The 23,934-nt window shown below is 44.1% G+C and overlaps 1 non-coding gene across 1 annotated transcript; it reads left to right on the forward strand.

Moving 5' to 3' along the window:
- The first annotated feature begins 23,595 nt into the window (after nt 1-23,595).
- Nucleotides 23,596-23,699, forward strand: LOC130045855 (U6 spliceosomal RNA). The gene has a single exon (XR_008795624.1). It is a non-coding gene; the product is annotated as a U6 spliceosomal RNA (small nuclear RNA).
- Nucleotides 23,700-23,934: the final 235 nt, after the last annotated feature.

The raw sequence follows: 23,934 nt of genomic DNA on the forward strand, positions 1-23,934 counted from the left end.
TCCACTCCGTGCTCTGCTCAGCGTGTTTACTAGGCTCGTTTCCAGCCTGTTTCATATGGATTAGGCCAAGGCACGGAGTCCTCGCATGTTTCTCGGTGCATTTCAGAACCTTGTGAAATTACATTATAGATTCATTGTATAAACAGGATCCTGAGCACCGCATTGTCAGGCAGCCCCACGCTCAAACGGCAGCGACGGCGAGGCCAGCTGACGCCCAGCCTGGCTGCGCTTGCAAACCTTGTGCAATAAACTGGTCACACGTTCGTTTATTTAATCTCCAGCTTCTAAACGCCAATTTGGAAGCGAAAATAACCTTTTTTTGCACACTTCAGCCAGGAGATAATCAGAGGGAGATGACTGGCAGACGCAATATGAACGGATGGGTGTTCCCTTGAAAACATGGATGGGCTGGAGGGGGCAGGGGGTTGGGGGGCCAAGAGCTGGGCCAGCTGCTGACCATCTGTGCAGCCTTGGGCAAGGTGGGAAGCCCTTCACAGCCTCAGTTTCTTCATTCTAGACGTGAAAAGTTCCCAGACCTCCTTGCTATAAGAAGTAAATAGCACCTCAATTACAAATATATTGCCCTGTGTGAGCCTGGGCAATAATACCTGGGCAAACAGGGGCCGAGGGGGGGGGCGTATTTTTAAGATTTTCTCCTTTGCCCACTCATAGGTATTGGTCTGGAGAACATACCACACTCACAAACGAAACTCTTAATCCCGAATGATTTTGAGCTCCATAGAGTCCTAAATTTGAGCTGCGTTTAATTTTTTTTTTTTACTTGAGAGGTATCATTCTTTCTTATTGAAATTGTTCTATTAAAGATTTCAATAACTGCACTTCTTGTTACAGCGAAACTGCACAGGATCTGTCCACCCATATGTCCAAGATCCCTCCCCCACTGTCCCATGGTCCTCACCCTAATCCTCTTATTTCCCAACTCTAACTGGGCAGGAGCGATAGCACAGTGGCCAACACAGGTTCAATTCCTCCGCCCCTCTCGGAGAGCCTGGCAAGCTACCGAGAGTATCTCGCCCCCATGGCAAAGCCTGGCAAGCTACCCGTGACGTATTCGATATGCCAAACACAGTCACAACAAGTCTCACAATGAACATGTTACTGGGCCAGCTCGAGCAAATCGATGAACAATGGGAGGACAGTGCTACAGTGCTAACCATCATACTTCAGGATTTTTCCCCGCTGGGGATTATCTGGTTGCTTTCTTTCTACTCTGCATATGAGTGAGATTCTCTTGTCTTTGTCTGACTCACTTCACTTAGTGCATCACCCTCCAATTCTTTCCCAGTTATAGCAAAGGGAACTGTGCATTATTTTTTTAACCACCCACTGGAACTTAAAGGAAGGAACTCCTTTGAACCTAAATACACGGATTTATAAAATAAGGATTTTACCGCCTACATAACAGAGACTAGGATGAAATGGTCTGGAGAGTGAAGGTATACAAATATGACAAAGGGTGATACCTTAATGAGTTATTAGAGCGAAAATAGCAAACATTTAAAAGATACTCTCTTGAGCATTTTGCTTGTATTAAACTCATTTTCTCCTTACACAACCTTAAGAGGCAGGAATTGATATTATTCTCATATTGCATATGAAGAAATGGGGCACAGAGAGGTTTAGTAATTTGCTCCAGGTCATCCATCAGATAAGAGGAAGACTCCCAGGCAGCCTGCTTCTAAAATCCTGGCTTTTGACTGAAATTCTGTGCTACCCAGTAATCACCAGCATAATAGCAGGCAGTGCTTTGTGTCTGATGCTGTTTTAGCATCGTTATCTGTATCATTTCAAGTTCCCATCAGTACCTGCTGGCTTCTAGTTGGTTCTTCATAACAGTACTAGAAATCCACTCTGCACTAAAGCAGGGAATGGATTTATTGAAAGGATACCAGGGAACTCACAAAGTTGATGTGAAGAGTAAATGGAGAGCCAAGAGGAAGAGTTAAGGGACCCAAACATACAAGATCTCACCACCTCTGGATCTCTGCTGCCCCCTGGCAGAGGGCCAGAGTTACTTGCTGATACAGGTTGCCTGGTGCCAAGTTTCGCCTCTCTGCTGGCATCTTCATGCTTCTGAACTGCACTCCACAGAGTTCTGCGCAGGAATGTGGTTCTTCTTGTGACCTGTACCAAGCTCTTGCCTTCTGGGGTCCAGTGAATAAGATGGTGGCCTCCTTTGTCTTCTGAGATGGATAAAAAGGCCTTCTTCTCTGTCTCTATCTCTGTCTCTGTCTCTCTCTCTTTCTAAGTAAAAAACAGCTTTCATTTGAAGAAGGGTAGGGGGAAGAGAGAGAGAGAGGGACAGACAGAGAGAGAGACAGAGATACAGACTGAGAGACAGACTGAGAGACAGAGGGACAGAGGTATGGAGGGAGAGTAATATATTCAAGAGAAAACTTGAATATCTCCAGAGTGGAGAGAGAGCCTTAGGACACAGTCCAAGTATTAAAATATGAGAGTACAGGTTAAAAAAATCTTTACTTATTTTTAATTGATTCACTGTGAGATAAAGGTAAAGGCCCTCCCGTTGATCATCGATTTGCTCGAGCGGGCCCAGTAACGTCTCCATTGGAGACTTTGTTGTTACTGTGTCTGGCATATCGAATACTCTCGGTAGCTTGCCGGGCTCTCCGAGAGGGGCGGAGGAATCGAACTTGGGTCGGCCATGTTGGCCGTGTGTAAGGCAAACGCCCTACCCGCTGTGCATGCCAGACACAGTAACAACAAAGTCTCCAATGGAGACGTTACTGGGCCCGCTCGAGCAAATCGACGATCAACGGGAGGGCCTTTACCTTTACCTCACTGTGAGATACACAAAGTTGTTCATGATTAGGTTTCAATCATATAATGTTCCAATACCCAGTGTTCATTTCCCACCACCAATGTTCCCAGTTTCCTGTTTCCTATCCTCCACATCCTCCCGCCCCATACCATCTGCCTCAGTGACAGGCGCTTTTCTTCTCTCTTTCTTTCTCTCTCTCCCTCTCCCTTTGAACACTATGGTTTGCAATACAGCTTCTGAAAGGCTATAATATGCATCCCTTTGCCTATTTCCAGCACTCGGTTCTTGTTCAGAGTGATCATTCCCTACTGTCACTGTCATAATGGTCCCTTCTCTATCCTGTCTGCTGCCTCCCATACCCCCCCACTTAGGGCAAACTTCCAAACAGGTACATATTTTTAGATTGGATGTTGTAGTTTGGATCTTATGCTTATAGTATATATATGCATATATATTATAGTATATATATGTATATATAGCACTGTCATCCTATTGTTCATCGATTTGCTTGAGCAGGCACCAGTAACGTCTCCATTGTGAGACTTGTTACTGTGTTTGGCATATCGAATACATCATGGGTAGCTTGCCAGGCTTTGCTGTGCAGGCGAGATACTCTCAGTAGCTTGCCGGGCTCTCTGAGAGAGGCGGAGGAATTGAACCTGGGCCAACTGGGTCTGCTGAATGCAAGGCAAATGCCCTACCCTCTGTGCCTCCTGTTGCCTCCTGTCCATCTCTTCTTAACAACACTAAGCTCCTTGGTTTCTTTATTTTCCCACCCTTCTCATTTTTATAATCTAGTCAAGGGTTATCTGGGTATCCCCGTTTTGATACCTTGCATTCCTTCCTCCTGTTATTCTTCTATATATGACAAATAAGTGAGAATGTTCAGTATTTATTCTCTCTTTCTTAACTTGAAGAGTTGGAGCTATAGCACAGCAGGTAAGGCATTTGCCTTGCCCGCAGCTTACCCAAGTTCAATTCCTCAGCCCCTCTCGGAGAGCACAGCAAGCTACCGAGAGTATCTCGCCCGCACAGCAAAGCCTGCAAGCTCCCCATGAGATATTCAATATGCCAAACACAGTAACCACGAGTCTCACAATGGAGACATTACTGGGCCCACTACAGCAAATTGATGAACAATGAGAGGACAGTGCTACACTGCTACAGATAATATGGAAAATAATTTCATATGTGTAAATATTAGAAATTTTTTATAAGTAGGACAATGCAAAAAGGTTCAAATGTCAATTTAGGATTTTTTTGAGAGTCATAGCTGGGGCAGATACGTATTCCACACATTCCATGTAGTGAATAGCCAGAAAATAGAGAGGCTGAGAGCACAAAGGGTGCTTCTGAATCCTTTGTCCAACAATTTGAAAGTGCCAATCAAGACCCACCAAGAAACCCCAAACCTCAACCAGTCTTCCTAACAGCTCCAGGACCCCTCACCACTCCAGACCATGTATAAAGGTCCATGGGACCCTGAGCTTCTCTCTGCTTAGTCCACTCTGTTTTACAGTGCATTTTTTAAAACCTTACAATAAGCTCTTGCTCTCTTTAACTTTTTACCTTGCGTGTCTCATATGATTATTCGAAATATTTAGAACCTGGGCAGAGCTCCCGCTTTCTACCAGCCCCATTGATAACGCTCTGCTTCACTGTTACTAGTGATTAGTTTTGATTGGAATGGTTAAGATGATTTTTAGTTTCTTTCTTTTTCTTCTGTTTGATTTTGGGCAGAGAACATGTATTTTTGCTACAAACATAAGAATTTAGAATATTTACATTGGAGAGGTGTGAAAATGGTACAAGCATACTACTCCATACTGGCATAACATAAATGGACATAATTATTTGGGGGGAGAGAGGAAACCACAGTAATAGATAAGTGTTTTAATGAGGTTTATGCCCTTTGATTCTAAACACCAAATTTTGGGACCTTCTCTTTTATTCTGGGGATATAATTTATCAGACGCCAAGAGCTATGTGCAATGAAGACACTCATTATAGCATTATCTATAATAACAAACACTGTATAAAAGCTAAATGTCCAACAACCGGTGAACAGTTTTGTAAATTATGGTGCACCAACATGAAGGGGTATTATGGCGCCATTAAAATGATAATTATGAAGACTGTAGCAACACGGCATACATTTATGAGAGAAAGCAAGAGCAAAATGCAGAATATCGAGTCTGCAACAATAAAACGTGTGTCAATGCCCAGAACCCAGATAGATGCTCAAAACATGAAAAGGAAAATAATTATGGTGGGGTGAATGGGATTCAGGGAGATTATTATTAGTTTTTTTCTTAAAACTTTATTTAAATGTTGTTCATATTTTATCCTCCTGCTGAGATTTGCATTTTGCTGAGCAACATTCTTTTAGATAACAGTTGACAGTAGTCGGGCAGAGCTCTGGGTGGCCTCTCTATAATGAAAATGGAGAAAGGGGCTATTGAGGCGTCTGAAAAGGGTCTAGACAGAACTCTGCACCCCCCCCCCCCCCCACCTCCTGCAGACCCATGTGTCTTGGGCTGCAGCGTCATGCCTGGGAAACAGGGGAATGACACTTGGTTCTCAGGATTCTTTCAGTTCTGATTTTCCAAACCAACGTGTATAAAAAGCTCCCAAATAGGGGCTCAATTATGCATATTCCCTGTCAGATGAAAAGAGATTATTTCTACCATGACATCACTCTGGGGACCTGGGAACATGGATTCTTAGCTGGGGAATGATTCTACAAGGCTTAATCGGTAGCAAGTGCTGAAGGAAAGATTTTGCACTTTTCCTTTTCCTGCCCCAGCTTTACTTTCACTTGAGGCCCATTCCATCCTATTTCTCATTGACCCTCCCTGCTCTCTAGAGGGTTTGGACTCCCTTGACTTGTCCAAGTTGACCTTTAACCTCACAGATCTTACCAATTCATCACTTAGAATAGTCATTGCCTGGGGGTAGAGATGAATATGGTATAGGAGATTTATCTGTGTCTCACAGGGTCTAGGAAATCATTGCTTCTGCTGAGAAGTAGGAGAGTATGGGAAATAAACACTGATTAAACAAATATACAAAGATACAGTTTATGGCTAACCTTGTTAGTCACTGGAACTACTTATGCTATTTGTGTGGACTAACTAATTAAACCAACTCGGATTCCCTCAAATTGTGTTTTCTTGTGCTATAAAGGAGAGAGCAAGGTGCTGCGGGCTATATTCAGGTCTGGAGGGCGGGTAGGAGATATTCAGATCAGGAGACAGTTGAGAGAAAGTTGATGCAGAGACCCCCAAACACATCTGTTAAACATTTCTCAGCATTTTTTGTTGTCCTTGGGACTCAGAGAAGAGAGACACTGAGAGATAGTACAAGGTTTAAGGAACTTGTCTGCATGCAGCCAAACCGAGTACCATTCTCAGCACTGCATGGTTCTTTTTTTTTTTTTCTTTTTGGGTCACACACAGCATAGCTCAGGGGTTGCTCCTGGCTTTGTACTTAGGAATTACTCCAGGTAGTGCTTGGGGGACCATATGGGATGCCGGGAGATCAAACCTGCATCGGCTGCACACAAGACAAATGCCCAACCCACTGTCCTATTGCTTCAGCACCAACACTGCATGGTTCTTGAAACACTACTGGAAGTGACACCAGAGCACAGAGATGTAGGCATCCCTAAGCATCTTGAGATATGGCAGAATACCCCTCCACCAAAAATAAAGAGAGGAGAGATAGTGAGGTTTTTGGACTTCCTTCCACTTGAAAGTTTCGAGAGCTATTAGCAGCAGAGGGAGTTCCGCAGGCATGTGGCCTTTAGCTGACCATGGCCATTGACTGGTCTGAGATCTGGCACTGCTTATTCCATTTCAAAACATTCCATGTCCTGTAGAGGAGGAGGTAGGAAGAGAGCAAGGTGATAATTGTGGTCCATGTCAGGAAGTATTTTGAGGCTTCCCCTACTTACTCTCTGGATAAAGTAGGGACAACAGCATCTTCCATAACACTACAGTGAGTCATGGGGGCAGGCGTCGGGGGAGTGTGTCTCTAAACTGGGAACTGTGTGCAAGAACAAAGCATTTAATAGTCTCAAGGCCATAGCTAGATCTTCTGTTTCTCTGGTGCTAGCGATAGAACCCAGGACCTCACTCATGGGAGGCTTGTGCTTTACAAACTGAGCCACATCCTGGCCCCTAAAACCACTGTGTTGTTGCTTAAGCAATGTTTCCAATATAGGGAATCACTTGCATGTCTCCTTATCTCCTCTGCCATTTGTGGAAGAGACAGGAGAAGCACAACTCAGGGTGCACGCTACACGTCTGCCTCCCGTGCTTTGCATGGCATGATTGGTACTCCTTCCTACCAAGATTTTTCTGCAGGTATCTTCTCCCCTTCCCGCATCTTTCTCCTCCGATGAGATGCCTATTGAGAGGACTTTTCCACTGGGCTATGGAGGGTGCTGTGAGACCTTGCCCAGGGTGGAGAGTGCGGCTGCTCATGGGCAAGGTTTCCTCTTTGCTCCAGAGAGCTGCCCAGCCTCTCGGCACCTGCCCAGGCCAGGTAGACTCTGCCTCCTGAGTCTCAGCTCCGCAAGGGTCAGATAGGACTCTGGTTGAATCCACATGCTTAATCCTTGTTCAGTTCTTGGTCCTCCCCTTCGTTCTTGATCTCATCCAATGTGTGCAAATCCTGTTTCAGGCTCTGCATCTAGGAATGGAAGGATAGATGCAGCTCTTTCCTTACAAGGTGGAAATCTGACTTCCGTCATACTTGAGAAGCTCATTTTGCTTTATCTCTGCTTACAAATATGCCACCAGTCAGGCAGTGTGTGGTGTATTTATTTGGTAATTGTCCTTCCTCCACAATGCAGGCTTCATGAACTCTGTCTGTTATGTCCACTGCTCTAGCCTTGGTCAGAGTGATCCTGACACATCCCAGATCCCAGTGGTTCCCCCTGATGGGATAAATGGCTCTTAGGTGAGGAACATTCAGGGGCTTGGAATGTTCTCCAGGTTGTCAAACTTGAAGGATCCAGGAAGTGGGTCTCTGAAGCATCGCCTCTGAAACAGAGCCATTCACTCTTGGAATGAGGTCAACTAGGGTGCAAGAGGATATGATTTTCCATTGAAATGTTTAGAGCTTGAAATGTGAAAGGAAAAGACAAGAGACCCCTGAGACCTTTAGCATTTATTCTCCAGTGCTGGAAGATGATTCTGAGAGATGAGGTATTTTGGAAAGAGATCTGAGCCTCGGGCAGATAAGTATTCATTTCTCCCACTCTTATTTCTCAAGTTTCCAGTCCATGCCAGGTCATGAAGAGATGATTTATGTCTTCCAGAAGCTTCTAGAGACTTGGTTTATAGAAAAAAAAAACTTATTTGTACCTATTTATTTATTTAAAAAATTTTAAATTGAATTATCGAGAAATAGCTCATTACAAAGCTGTTCATTATTGGTTTTCAGTTATACACTGTTCCAACAGCCATCTCTCCACCAGTGTATATTTCCCAGTACCAAAGTTCCCAGTTTCCCTCCCAGCCCTCCCACTCTCCTCTTCCCACCCCAGCCTGCCTCTATGGCAGACACCTTTCTTCTCTCTCTCTCCCTCTCTCTCTTTATCTCTCTCTTCATCTTCCTCCCTCTCTCTCCTTCTCTCTCCTAGGCATTGTGGTTTACAATGCAGGTATTAAAGGTTATCATATATGTTCCTTTACCTGCTTTCAACATTTAGTTCTTGTCCAGAATGATCATTCCCAATATTGTCATACTGGATCCTTCTCTGTCTTACCTACCTTCTGCTCACCCCCCCTTCAGTTTTCAAAATTGGAGTGACATTGATTGGAGGTCTTGTCAAGGTTTTGGGTGTATAGCCTGAGAGCTTGACATCTGTGTAGATGTTGCATTAGAGTGCCTACTCAAAGCCTAGTTTTATTCAGCACCAACCCATTGATCCTCATTTACTTCCTGCCCACCTCTTTCCCCCAACTCTAATCTTGACTTTGTCCCTAATCAGTAGCTTTATTTCAAACTAGTCGTTTCCTTTTTCTGCACTCTTCTCTCCCCTTTCTGAAGCCAGGGGAATCTCTCAAGCTCTTGGCCGACTTCCTGTCTCATGGACTGAGCCTTTGCTTTAGACAGGCTGTCTGACTTTGTGTGGCCATCAATATTTCTCTAATCATCACCTCCCTTCGTTGTCACTGGGTACTGAAATGAAAGTCAACTGCTTTTCCCAGATATAACTTCAACAGTCACAGTCAATACCTTGGAATCAAACCTGGGTGGGTTTAGTCACCTGTCAGCTGAGGAGAAGCCCAGTGAGTGTCAGGTGATGTCCCATCACCCACCTCTCTCCAGGCTCCAATTTCTCATGCTCGAATGCCTGCAACAAGCACCCCACAAGCACCCGCTTTTTGCTCCCAGCATGTGCAAATGAATGCATTGATTTTCCTATTCTGCACCGTAACAGTTATTTCAGAGATAAATGCTTCCTGTTTGTGGTTATTAAATCTGCTTCATGTTGGACAGCTTGGGCACGGGTGAATGGGGAGCGTCTGGGGGAGTTCAGGGGGAAGAAGTCTTGGACAGGTCTATATTCTGTTTCTAGAAAGCTACTGGATCTTAGACTCATGGCTTTGGTCCGGGTCTCAGTTTCCCTTAGGTGGTATATAACTGCTTGGATCTTTTATTTAGTGAATTATCTTTAAATCAGCAGGAAGTTTGGCATGTTACATAGAAGATGGTCGGTGAAATAGACGTGCCAACTTGGCTTTGTTTGCAGTAGGAATGAGGTGGATATCCCTCCCATGCACCCCCTTCCTGCTCCCTGTGTACATGGACATGGTACCCATGGGACCTGAGGAGCACGCTATGAAGAGGCCCTATCTAGACGCACACAGCAATTCTTAGTGTGTTTTTCAGTAACAGACAGGGATCGGAACAGCTGAGGTGGTAATTCAAGAGAGGATTTCACATGGGCAGACGGGTAGATCAGCCCCCAAGGAAAGGACCTATCTGAGTACTCCTCACTGAGGATTCGTTAATGAGGTTCTGGAAATAATATGGAGGTCTATAAAAGCTAACACTGATTTTTCCATGCCTGAATATTGCTGCCTTTTCCCCAAATCTCCCTATCCAGCCAAATCACAAAAAAGAGATAACGTAGTCTCCATGGTGGGGGCAGGTAGGGTAGGGGTTATACGCACTAGACAGATCTGATTGGCATTCCAACTCACACACTCTCTACCTGTGTGACCTTGGACATGTCTTTACTTCTCTGGGCTTCAGTTTCCTCATCTACAAAATGAAAAAAAAAATAAAGAACATCCAACTAGTTCTGACTTCCCAGATGCACCATGTAATTCGTTGATTCAATACAAGTTATGTGCATTTTAGTCTTAAGAAGCAAAAATAAACTAATGTCATGATTCTTATAAACACCAGATATCAAATCCCTGTACTTAATTTTAATGCTTGGATCTGGTCTTCATAAGCCCAGCAAGAAAAGAGTTGACATATTTCACTTCCAATGAAGACTTTAGCTTTCAGAGAGGAACAGCTAAAAACAGCTGTTGGATTTGAACCCAGTGTTGTTGGCCTTCAAAACCTATGTTCCTACTTCTTCACAAGCCTACTGCAAATCTGCTATGGTTGGAGCATAGCATCTCTTTTACTGTTTCTTTTTTGAAACAGGTTCAAATCTTTGGCTTGGAAAATAACTTCAAGGGTCACTATGTCTCCTCTTCTCTCAATAAGTTGTATCTTCTTGATTTGAAATTTCTCTTGGCCCATCTTTGGTCACTGACAGGTGAACCCTGTATCTGTAGGGGGCCACCATAGGTGGATAAAGAAGTCAATAAAAGACAGATCCCTGCCACTGAGGCACTCATTGCACAGTGGAAAAAACCCACAAGAATTAGATTAGATAATGACCTTGCCTGCTGGAAATTGTTATGAGAGAGGGGCTCTAAGTGTGCTGAAACCTGGAAGTCTTCCTAAAAGCAGTGGAACCATCACCTTCTACTGAAGGATGAGTCAGGGCAGGTCAAAGCCAGCTGGGAAGAGGTTGGCATCAGGAACCAGGTAGGGAATAGTAATAGTGTGCAAAGGTGAATGAGTGAGGGGTAATGGGAATTTCAGAAAACGAGCAACTGGCATCCTGGATGCACCGTGTGGTTCATGCACCAGGTGATTGGAGGGGAAGCAAAAGGGAGCAGTTAGAGAGAAGAAATTAAGAGAGGCACTCTAAATCTGGGGGACCAGGCAGCTGGGAAACTTGCAGTACATGAAGATTCGTTAATGAGGTTCTGGAAATAATACGGAGGTCTATAAAAGCTAACCCTGAGCAGGGAAAGAGAGAGCAGAGGGAGGAGTGGGATGGTTGAGTAGACCAGGGTATGGCAGTACAGTTAGAAGTCCAGGGAATGCCTTTGGGTACTATGAAGAGATGGAATCAAGAGGATATGGGAGCTATTGGCTGTGAGGTTCAGTAGATTCCAGAGCTTTTCTGGTCAGTGCTGTTGGGTGAATCGTGACATGCTCCCCAGGATGGGGAGTCCGGATGGGTAGAGATGGGGGTGGGCAAGTGATGAGCTTGGAGGGTTGCACAGTGACTTTGAGGGACTAGGGAACACGCAGAAGGAATGGCTGGACAATTCCAATATAGTCGGGTCTCCAGCTCTGGAGAATGAATTAGAAGTGGAGGTTTGGTTTCTTTACCTCCCTGCATGGGATCAGATGGAAGAATACAGAAATAGAGATCACTTAATCACTTAACTTCCCGTTAGTCGTCGATTTGCTCGAGTGGGCGCCAGTGACGTCTCCATTTGTCCCTGTCACTTGCTAGTGTAGCCCAATGGCATCTGTTCGCTCTGGGAACATGAAGAGCCTCAAATCGATCGTTCATGATCTTCACGAAGAAGTCTGACCATCTGGTAGGTGGGCGGCCACGCGGTCTTTTGACATCCCCTGGAATCCAGTCAGTAACAGCTCTAGTCCAGCGGTCATCTTTAAATCTCATTACGTGGCCAGCCCATCTGATTTTTGACACCTTGGCAAATGAGACAGCGTCCCTGATTCTTGATCTTCGACGGATGTCGGAACTCCGGATTCTTTCTCTCATTTGAGTGAAACGTGATATTCCAAGCATAGCTCTTTCTATTCTTCTTTGGGAGACCTGAATAGTGTTCTCATCCTGTTTGCATAGGGCCCAGGTCTCTGAGGCATATGTTAATGCAGGAAGAACAGTGGAATCAAAGAGATGTGCCCAGAGCCGGAGGTTCTTCGTCCTCTTAGCTATTTCTTCGACGTTCTTGAAGGCGTTCCAAGCCGCTCTGTTCCTCCTGCGCAGCTCAGGTGCCAGGTCATTTGTCATGTTGACTTCTCGACCTAGGTACACATAGCTGTTGCATTCGGAGATGGTCGTTCGGTTGAGAGCGAATGGGGCATCAGGAACGAGGCTGTTTCTCATAAACATTGTCTTCGTAAGATTCAGCTATAGTCCTACCTTTCCACACTCACGGTCAAGGTCGGCCAGCATTTGTGCCGCTTGGCTGATGAATGGTGTTATTAAAACAATGTCATCAGCAAAGCGGAGGTGGTGTAATTGCCGACCATCTATCTTCACTTCCATTCCTTCCCATTCCAGTCGTCACATAATGTTCTCGAGGGTGGCGCTGAAGAGTTTCGGTGAAATGGTATCACCCTGCCGAACCCTTCTCTTGACATCAACAATCACTTCTTTGTAGAATGGTGAGATCCTGGTAGTGAATCTGCAATACAGCTCACGGAGGATCTTGATGTATTGGACTTGAATGCCCTGATTGGCTAGGGCTTCAATGACCGCTTCCGTCTCAACAGAATCAAAGGCCTTCTTTAAATCAATGAACATTAAACAGAGCGGCATCTTGAACTCCTGAGAAACCACAATGAGTTTGGTTATTGTGTGGATATGGTCGATGGTGCTGAATCCTTTGCGGAGCCCAGCTTGCTCGCATGGTTGTCCTTCATCTAGTGTTCTGCCAATCCTATTTAGGATGACTCGAGTGAACAAATTGTAGATGACAGCCAATAGGCAGATCGGGCGATAGTTGCCAATGTCATGGATGTCTCCCTTCTTGAACAGTAGTACGGTCCTGCTGGTTTTCCACTGGGACGGAACCTTGCATTCAGACAGGTAGCAAGTGAAGAGCGGAGCCAGTGTATTGATGAGTACCGATGGCAGGTTCTTCAGGTGTTCAGGTCTGACCTTGTCTGGGCCGGGTGCTGTTTGTTTCTTTACCTACGAAATGGTGTGTCGGATTTTGGAAGGGAGAACATTGGGAACGACATATCCATCCTGTGGAATTTGGTATGTCGGCAAGTGGACATGGCTATTGAAGAGATTTGAGTAGAAGTCATGGATAATCTTCTCCATTGCCGTTCTGGAGGATGTGATGGATCCATCAGGACGTCAGAGGGCAGTCATCTTGGTCTTGTAGTTGGCGAAGGACAGGCGGGCGTTACGAATACTTTTCCCAGCTTCTGCCCCCTCTACCAATACTTCTGCTTTTCTCTCTTTGAGGTCTTCCTTGATCGCATCTCTGCACTGCTTTGCGAGCTCGGACGTTAGCTTGCAGTTGCCTGAGGCATGCGCCAAACCACGCTGGCGAATTAGCTCAAGAGTTTTTGAAGACAGGCGTTTTTTTGTGGCTATCTCTCTCTTGGCATTCCTCGCACATTCATGGAGGTGCTGAACCAGTCGATCGTATTCCTCGTCAATGTTGTCAACAATGGCATCTTCCCATGTTGCCGCAATAGTGCCAAAGAGTTCCCAGTTGGTGGTCGTTCTGGGAGTTCTCTTTTTGAACTTTGCAGCCCTTTCTCCCCGCTCTGTGAAGTAGAATTTTGCATGAAGGAGACGGTGGTCCGATCCCGTTCGAAATTTTGGGACAACAGCGACATCGGTCAGGCAAAACCGTCGATTGAATATGATGTGGTCTATTTCATTGTGGAATCGTCCACCAGGAGACTCCCATGTCCAACGTTTAGATTCTGCCTTCTGGAACTGTGAGTTACCATGGATGGTCTTGGTCGACATGATGAACTCAGACAGTCTCTCACCCTGTTCATTCCATTCTAGGCCATGGGTCCCTATGTGAAGTTCTTCAGCTGATCTTCTCGGTCCTATCTTGGCATTAAAATCACCACGATGATGGTCTTCTTTATAGAACTTCTCCAGCTCCATGTAGAACTTCTCGATTTCTCTTTCATTGTAATGAGATGTTGGTGCATAGACAACGAAGATAGAAACTGCAGGCAGTGAGTCACATCTATTCAAATGTAAACGTCCGATTCGGGTTGTTAGGCATTCGAATGAATCAATGCTCTTGGCCAAGTTTGTGTTGACAAGGACACTGACGCCTCCGACACCTCTTTTATCACATGTTCCGAGGAACAAATCTTCTCCAGTGTCGAAAATGGCATGGTGAGATTCGTGCCTTCTTGTCTCGGTCAGACCAATGATGTCGTACTTGATCATTCGCGCTTGTACCATCAGGTCCTCGATGGATGCATCTGATGCTAGCGTACAGACAATCATTTTTGTCTTCCTTTGTTGTGGCAGCCTAGTTTGAACTTGAGATTTTGTCGGACTCTCCTTTCTCGTCCTTCTCAGTGCTGCCATGTCGGTGAAGCCTTCAGGGTCAGGTGAATGAGACCAGTTGCAGTTACTGGTTTTGGCATATCGAATACACAACGGATAGCTTGCCAGGCTCTTCCGTGTGGGCGGGATACTCTCGGTAGCTTGCCAGTCTTTCCGAGAGGGATAGAGGCTTTTGGGGCGACCTCTAATCACCCTTGTAGGTGTTACCATATTTGAACCCTATCAAATATGGTATGACAATTCCGGAAGATGGGTATTTAGTGTCTTATGAAGTGAAAGCAGCCGCGCGGGTCCGGAAAGCATCCTGGAGTGTGGCGACGGCTAGGTAGTGGAGGTAGTGTCGATAGTGGAAGTCTGCCAGTGGGGTATTTATCTGGATAGGGTGGGTCTTCTGTGCGCAATCCGATCCCTGGGTGGTTGATGGAAGCAGACAGGGCAGGGTAGGGTGGGGCTCCTGATTACAACCCCTTTGTCACCTGTGGTTGGTGGAAGCAAGCAGAGAAACTCTGTCCCTGGGTCTGCTGAGCTGGAGTCCAAGGTCTCAGAGAGTTCTGCTTATCTTGTTCTGTTGGTCTTCAGTCGTGCGTGAGTCTCGGCCGGAGCTGCCACGTGGGTCCGGAAAGCGTCCTGGAGTGTGGCGACGGCTGGGTAGTGGAGGTAGTATCAGCAATAGAGAAGGAGGTAGAAAAGGAAGTGTCAACCCAGCTGCCTGAATCAAGACCTCAACAGGCAGGACATAGCCCTCTCCTGGAGATTGTGCTCCCCAAGGCCGGTGCTTTTACAGAGCAGCACTGAGAGACTCCTCCATCTCCATCTCTCTTACTTGCCTCATGTTTCCACAATATTAGTTGAGGGTTGTTACTAAATCCATATCGCATTCAATTTCTCCATTTTGCAGAGGGCAAAAAAAATAAAGAAAATAACTGTTCGTTTTGGTTACTATTTCTTTCTAACTATATTCCCTTAATGAGGCATTTGCCTGCAACACGGTCTGTTATGTATTCCGTGTTTTATAAAAGATCTCTAGGGAAAAATAACCCAGGAAACACAATTTTTCGGCACCATCTCCTTTTATTAAGAATAATGAAAAGGAAACAAGAATCATTCTCCCAGTCAAACACACTTCTGCTCCCTCATATTGGGGTTTTTATGACAACTGCCAGGTGGAACGGGCATCAGCACATTGGTTCTCCTCTCCCAGATGGGTATTCATTTTACCACCGTTCTAATGACCCACTGGTATGTAGATTAAAGCATGGTGTGACTATAAATTTATCAGATGCATACAGTTATATCTCGCCCATATCTAGGTAAGTGCTTGGGATGGTACAAGAGCTTAAAATTATACACACACATATACACACTGGGCTCCTTGCCCAGAAAACCAATCATCCTTCAAAACAGGTGGAAAGAGCAACAAGGGAAATGAACTCAGGAGGGGTCTGTAAGAGGAAAGAAGACTGAGTCAGATGATGCTCAGATTCATGGACAGGATTGCACAGTCTCTCGGGCCATGGCTATGCTGATGGCTGAACTGCTGGCCAGATGCAGGAGACTCTATCCTGGACCTCCAATGGTGACTATAGACTTGATGATCTAATTGTTCACTGGATATATTCCCCTTGGAGGTCTCACGAGCACCTGAAGTCAGTCTGGGCAAATCTAAACTGTGCTGTCTGCCTCCTTTCTGTGGTCTGTGGTTGCTTATCTTATTTCATAGCTATCTTGGTTAAGAATGAGAGACTGGTTTCCTTCATGTGTGGATATAAATAAACATAATGAAGAAACAATAGATGTTAGAAGTCAACAGAAACTGGAAACTGGTCTTCAGTAGGAATCAGGGAGAATGGGAAGAAGGACCAGGATAGGGTGGGGGGATATGAAGTTGGGGCACTGGGACAGTGGTGGAGGGAAGCGGAAACTCTGTTGGAGGACATAGTGCTGAAATGGTGTAAACAGGAAACTCTCCCATTAACACTTTTGTAAATCTGATCCAGCGATAGGGCTTTGATGAGTCTGAAGATGAAATAATAGATGCTTTCGGCTGGACCTCCAATGAGACAGAGATGATGTTCAATTTGCTCAGGACCTGACACAGCACATACATGAATGAATGAAAAAATGAATTAATGAACGAATGAACATGAGTGTGTGGGAAAATAATCTCCACTATCCCTTGAGCACATTGACGGTCCTGACTCTTACAATCTTCCCTTACACACTTCTGTTATTAGAGTACTCACGGCACTGCATTTTAATGACCGTTTGATGTATTAGACTCACCACTTGACTTCAAGGTCAAGGACTTTGTCTCATTCATCCTTTTGTTCTCATCATCTAGCTCAACCTGGTACATAGAGTTGTAAACCAAAGGTTTGCCAAATGAGTGAATAAACCCATCAGTCTATTTTATCTTAAAGGGCTGGAGAAGTCATTTTGTGGTTGAATAGAAATCCATTTCCTGTTACCTTTCACTAACCCGACTCAGTTTCTTTACCATTGATTATGTTCCCTGTGATAGCTGGAGCTCTGTTAATACAGGAGGTCAGCTCTCAAGACAATAAGTTACTCTGCCTCTGGAGCATCCCCACCAGCTCTGTTCCTTTCATAACAGTCCACCAGGAAAGAAAGATGTAATCTGTTTGATGTCTTACCTCTGGCTGCATGTGTGAGTCTCTGAATCTGTGTGGTCTTCAGACATAGGATGCTGTGCCCAAAGTGGTCCAGCCTGGCTACAAAAACCATGCCTTCCTGTCAAGTTCTTCTGGGAGAGCAGTTCTCTGAAGCTTTTGAAGTAGAAGATTCAAATTTTCACCTTGGTGTGAAATCACTTCTGACCCTGGGTAGTGCTTCTCACTCATATCCACATTCTTTTCACAGAGTATCAGGATAGGTTCCAGGAGAGCTCCAGGACTTTGGACATAAGCAAGTGAGACAGGTATAGCAGGAGCTCTACAAAACTCAGATATAACCCTCCCACAAATAATGGAATTTAAATTTTTTAAAAAAATTTTATGTTTTGCATCGCACCCAGCAATGTTCAGGGCTGTTACTCCTGACTTTGAACTCAGGAATTGCTCCTGGTTGTGCTCAGAGGACCATATGGGATGCTGAGTATTGAATCTGGGTCAGTTGCATACAAGGCAAACACCCTACCCGCTGTACTATGGCTCCGGTCCCAGTGATGGATCTCTATGGCAAGTATCTGCAGGCTTTCTCTGGAGCATGTGCCCACTTGGGTCATAGGCTAGTAAGCTGGGGATTCACCCATGCTGGTGGGAGGTTCATCTTCCTATCCATCAGGTTGGCTCCCCCTGGGGCATGTCCTACATGGTTTCCTAAAGTGGACTGAACCCCCAGCAGTTCATGGTGGAAACCTGCTCATTAGTGCACCTTTCTTGTCTTTGTTTCCTCAAATCCTTCCCCCACACTTTTACTGTCTTGGACTGTGTCCTACATCAATCACTGGCACTCCAGCTATAGCCTCAAGGTTTGCTTTGGAGGAATCCCAACCACGCTAAGGCACAAAATGCCTATTTTCACTAAACTGACCCTCTAACAAAGGAAGGTGGTGCTAAGCTAGACCACAGTCAACTAAGTGAGGGACCATCAGCACAGGGGCCCATAAGATACATAACCTGGAGACACCTTTGGTGCAAGTGAAGTATTTTTCAGAAAGTGACTTTAAGCTGAATTCAGGGATTGGCTCATTAACAATCAAACAAATAAACCAAAAAAAAAAAAAACCATTCTGGATTTCTCCTGGTTGCTAGCTTCAGTCGTGCAGAGGTAGTTTGGAATAGCCCCTCTACAGCTAAGCAGTGCATTCTGGTGGGATGACTTTTAAACTCTTTTCAGAAGGAAAGGAGGTTAGAGAGAACTGGTCTTTTATGTTTTTTTTTTGTTGTTTGTTTGTTTGTTTTCTGAGAGCCCCCTTGGCAGCAGGACCTGTTACAAAGGTGATTTGCATTGGCTAGCTCATCCTATTCTTAGGCTGTAGAGGCTGGTGTCACGGGTCACTTTTCAGAGATGAGGCAGCTGAGATGCAGACAGGAGCTGTTGACTCCAGGGCACACAGTCAGGCGGGGCTGAGCACGGTTCTTTTCAGGCTGACCCTAAGCATCAACTGACCGGCAGCCTCTGCCGTCAGCTCCTGTGCTGCTTTTCCCTCTTCTTGGAGATAAAACTCCAGGGGCCAGCAGGATCATTTTTATGTTACGGCTGAGACAGCTCTGATTGCTCAGAGAGCAGGAGGGATGGCTAGGAATATGGAACCAGGAGTAATATGGGACCTGAACACACTATAGCCTTTGCCTGCTCCCTTCCCTCCATCCAGGCTACCTATGAGTCAGAATTGAAAAGCACCATGGAGAGCTTCCGCCAAGCCCAGTCCTCTGCTGGGTGGCCAGGGCAGCTCTATATCCTACTCCAGCATTTTTTTGGCTGCAAGCTCAGTCCTGACTTGTTACCACCTATATTCAAATTTGGCCTCTAAACCCACAATCAGAGCAAGGTGATTTGGGCAAAGCATGTATCTTCTTGGTTCACCTGTCCATGACATGGGGGATAATAATAGCAACTATCTTGTGGGATTGCTGTGAAGATGAAATACAATGATACAAGGAAAGTTCTGGAAGAATCCCCGAAGCAATATATCACCACTTAGGAGCTTTCCTTCCAACTTGCTTGGTGTTTAGTACATACGAAGAGGCACCAGGCTATTTGATTCCATTTCGCCCTCTTGCATCCGTGAGGTTGGCATTATTATTCCATTTTACAAAGGAGGAGACACTTGCCTTGGAGTCACACAGCTGGTGGCGGACTGAGCAGCCTGACTCTGAAGCTGAAGCTCCTGATATTTCACTGCAAAGCTTCTCTTTGGTCCAACATGGTCTGCAGCTGCTACTCGGAGCCTGAGTCAATGCACCCCAGGCTTGTCCTTCATCCTGTATGTCAGCGCAAACTGATGTTCCCGCAGCAGATAGTTTCTATCGCTGCTAACTTGGGCCATAGGCAGGACTGGCCAGAGCTGGAATCCTGCTGTCTTCGCCCCAGATTCCAGATTGCACAATCTGCTCCTCGTATTCATTGCTAACCATCTGCAGAAGCCCGCTAAGCCCTTCAGAGAAAGCTCATCAGGGAGCTCACCCACCCGCACCCAGACCCATTTTCCCCTCTTGCCATCACTTAGTAAGATACCCATCTTTTAAACTATGGGCCCTGCTGTAATATTAAGGCAGTAATTTATACACTTGGCTCCTGAGCTCCTGGCTGTTTCAAAGGCATTGATCACCCCGGAGCACTCATACATGATTCAGGCTTACTCCTCCAAGTCCTCTGCCAGCTATTGATTCCAATGACATTATTTATCAATTACGAAAGGTTTATTCCTCACTCGCTCCTGCACAAAAGAATCCGCGCATTTATTTTACAGCATGATTTATTGACACGTCACCATGCATTACATGGAAAATTGAATTTTTGGAGACTGGAGAACCTTAGGAAATTTCACAGGTTCAATTAGACAGGAGAACATCAAAGAGTTTAATGATACTATTTTTCATCCATTTGCTGCAGCACTGGGAAGGTAGGGGCCCTGGGGCGAGGTCAGTTCAGAATACCAAACTGCTCAGGATAAAGGATAAAGACCTCCAAGCTCAAACCCACCTCAGAGTCTTGGCACAAAGCTTCTGTTTATGTCTTTTGAGAGCAAACTGTTTGTTTAAGGTATGTCAATTTTTTTTGTCTCCAGAACAACAAACTTTTCCTTGGGCATTGGGGGAGATCTGGATAGATCTTTCCTTGAACCACAATAGAAAGAAGAGGGGGAAGTTGGGGTGTGGGTCAGAGTAAGAGAAAAATGGTGACATGATCTCTGTGGTAGTTTCTCAGCCTAGCCCCTGAATTTGTGTGTTGTATTTTTTCAGTATTGAGACTTAAATTTTATTTTTTCTAAAATGATTTTATTATAGTTCAGGTGACATGGCTACAGTGGTATTACAGCAGTATTAATATTTATGGTGTTGGTGTACAAAGTTCCTATACATCACCACGGCAAAAGTGCTCACAATCTTCTACCTCTTGCCTTATGTCACCTCTAGTCAGAACTTTATTCCTCATCAGCCCTGCCTATACTACTTGTTAATGTTTTATAATTCAAGGCTCAGGGTTTGTCATTGTTTGATTCTATTTCCCCTTGTTTTGTCTCTATATTCTATGGATGAGTGAGACCATCTTGTATTTGTCCTCTCTCTACCTTACTTTGCTTTACATGACACCCTCCAGTTCATGATGCAACAAACTGCTTACTTTTTATCTTTTCTTATAGCTGCATAGTATTCCACTGTGTTTATAAACCACAGCTTCTTTACTCTCTGTCTTTGGACATTTGGGTTGTTTCTATATCTTGGCTGTGAACCAATCGGTGCAATGAACACACTGTGCATACATTTTTTCAAATTAACATTTTTGGGGCCATACATGGTTTTACTTAGGGAATATTCCTGGCTCTGTGTTTAAGGATAACTCTTGGCAGGGATTGTTGACTATATGGGGTGCCGGGGATTGAACCTAGGTTGGCTGTGTGCAAGACAAACAACCTATCCACTGTACTATCTCTCTAGCCCCTCAAACCAATTTGTTATGGTGTAGATATCATGAAGTGGAATCACTAGGTCATAGTGACTTCTATTGTACTATTTTTGGAAGAATATTCACCTGCTTTCCATAGAAGGTAAATCAGAAAACATTCCCACCAATAGTCAATGAATATTCCCATTTCACTGTATCTCTGCCAGCCCCAGTTGTTTATACCCTTTTTGGTATATGTCATTATCATTGGTGTGAGATGATATCTCCTTGCTATTTTCCTTTGAATTTTCCAAATAGTAAATGACAATGAATACTTTTTCATAGGCCTTCAGGTCACTCATATTTTTTAGAAATTGAGGCTAAAATTTTTAGTTTCTCTAATCTGTTAGCTCCTGAGTTTTACACCTTCATTCCCCCAGCTTCTTTCACACGTATAGAAGCTTTAATTCCCTAACTAAACCTGTGTCCTTATTATGCTTATGGTAGGTTTATTGTCCTGCTGGTATCTTAGAATGATGCAGTGGAAGGTCTCTTTTACATTCCTAACATTCTTCTTAGGAGCAAGTGTAGTATAGACATAGTAGATAATAAAACTGTCTCTTATATGCTATGGTCAAGAACTGGAGATAACTTAAGTGCCCATTGCCTGATGATTGGATGGAGAAGATGTGTCACATACACAGTGGAATATTTAAGTCAGCTATAGAAAAACGGATGAAACCCCACTACCTGTGATAACACTATGGACCTAGAGGCTATTATGCTTAATGAAGCAAATCAGATACAGGAGGACAGATACCACATGGTTGAACTATCCATGTTGTATATTGAGACTGATGCTTTAAGTACAATTTAAAAAAAACACCAACTTTTAGGTACTGAGATCAAATTAGTGATTATCAGAATAGAAGGGATGGTGAGAAAAGTGAATAAATAAGGTAAATGGATTCAATTGAAGGTGAAATATAATTTGGACTAAGTTTGAAATTAAGGTAGTATTTACAAATGTTGATTTACAATGATAAATATCTGAAACATATCATGTCATGATACAGTTACTTCTATAAAATAATAAATATTATGTCGAATTTTAAACAGATTAGTAGAGAATCCTATTTCCATGACTGGTTAACTCCCTCAGGGTCTTTATAGCTTATCACCTCCAGGAAGTCTTCCTTGATTTCAAGTGAAGGACAAGGGTGCCCTTGGTGGTATCCCACTGCTGGGCACATGTTTGTGCTGTGTTCTGAGCATCTGTCTGCTTACCTAATTTCTGCACTATTGCTCTTTAAGGTTAGCATGAATCTTAATGGACCCTATTTTACTACTGGAGTTCCTGGCAAATAGAGTCCTCAATAGAGGTTTATGTATGACCTTAATCATTTATTTTTCAACCAATCATCTGTTGGATATATGAGCAATTTGTATGGGCGACTAGACATTTGCATTCATTCTTTCAGGTGACCCACGTAATAAATGGCTAGGGGTTGGCTAAGGGTGGCTTCTCTGATAGTAAAATCAAGAATTTTGCAATCTGACAAGTGAAACACGAGGGGATAGGTGTGAGTGACTCCCCTTGTGTTGAGGCACAACCCATAAACCAAAGCTAGAAGACTTTGGAACAGATATTAGAGAAATAAAAAAACAGACAATAATTATATGTGGAAATGTTACAGTAATAATAAGGTAAATTGAATATTAAATAGGGACAGGGATCTAACATTTTAGTGGGGTAAAATTTAGGATTAAAATCAGTGTCTAAGATGTTAAAACATGACAGATCGTTTGGATCACTAGAGCCACCATTTATTTAATCAACTTTCCATTTCCTAGAATGGGCTGGAGATTAATTTATATCCCTTTGTAACTGTGATAAAGACACAGGCCACTTGCTACAGATTCACTTAAAGGAACAGATTCATTCCCATAAGGCTAGCCTTGAAGCAAATTTCTCTAAAGTGAATTAGATTTTCCCATTGATTTACATGATTAAATTAAAGATGTGTTCTCGTGGGAAAAGTTGACCAATAAATGGAATTAATTTTTAACACATGAAAGGGGTAGAAGGAATAGTTGAGCACTAGTCTGTGCCAGTGTCCTGCTAGCTTGGAGCTATTGTGCTCACCTTGTCATTTACTTCCTTTGTGACATCAAGCATTCTAGTCTATAAGTCATTTCTTTGCCAAGCTTTATACATTGGGATGGGGGCAAGAGAGGAAATCAGCCAGAAAGGAGGCAACCTTTAGTTCTTATTCTAGGCTGGTTGTAAAATGAGATGCTTTCAGATTTGTACAACTACCTTCTGAAGGAGCTTTTATTATCCTTATTGAAAGACAGAGACTCTGTTCATTTTAAGCAGAATAAATCAGAAGGAAAGGGACAAATAGCCAATGATCTCACTCTTATGTTGTTTATGAAGGCACAAAGCAAGGCAATGGACAGCATTCAATAAAAACAAATCCTTTTTTGTTTGTCTCGACTTTGACTACAGAACTAAGGTTGCCAGTAAGGGGAAGATGGGGCTATCGATGGCGACGGAAGAAATGAATTGGAAGTGACATAAGAACAGTGGAGGGTGCTTGCTTCGGCAGCACATATACTAAAATTGGAACGATACAGAGATTAGCATGGCCCCTGTGCAAGGATGACATGCAAATTTGTGAAGCATTCCATATTTTTCCTACCAAAAGTAGCACACATTTGTTTGGTTTGTAACATACTTGCTTGTATTCTCTTGTATTTGTGCTTAAGTGGCTCCAGAAAGAAACACAACAACCTTCACACACTTCCCTCTTACTGTGGTGAGAAGGTGCTCGGTGGTGGGATTGGCGTTTGAATATTATCTGTAATGAACTATTGTGAACTACTTTTTTTTTCTTTTTGGGTCACACCCAGCGATGCACAGGGATTACTC

Source organism: Sorex fumeus, unplaced genomic scaffold (genome assembly GCF_029834395.1).
Source record: "Sorex fumeus unplaced genomic scaffold, SorFum_2.1 ptg000129l, whole genome shotgun sequence".
Classification (NCBI taxonomy): domain Eukaryota; kingdom Metazoa; phylum Chordata; class Mammalia; order Eulipotyphla; family Soricidae; genus Sorex; species Sorex fumeus.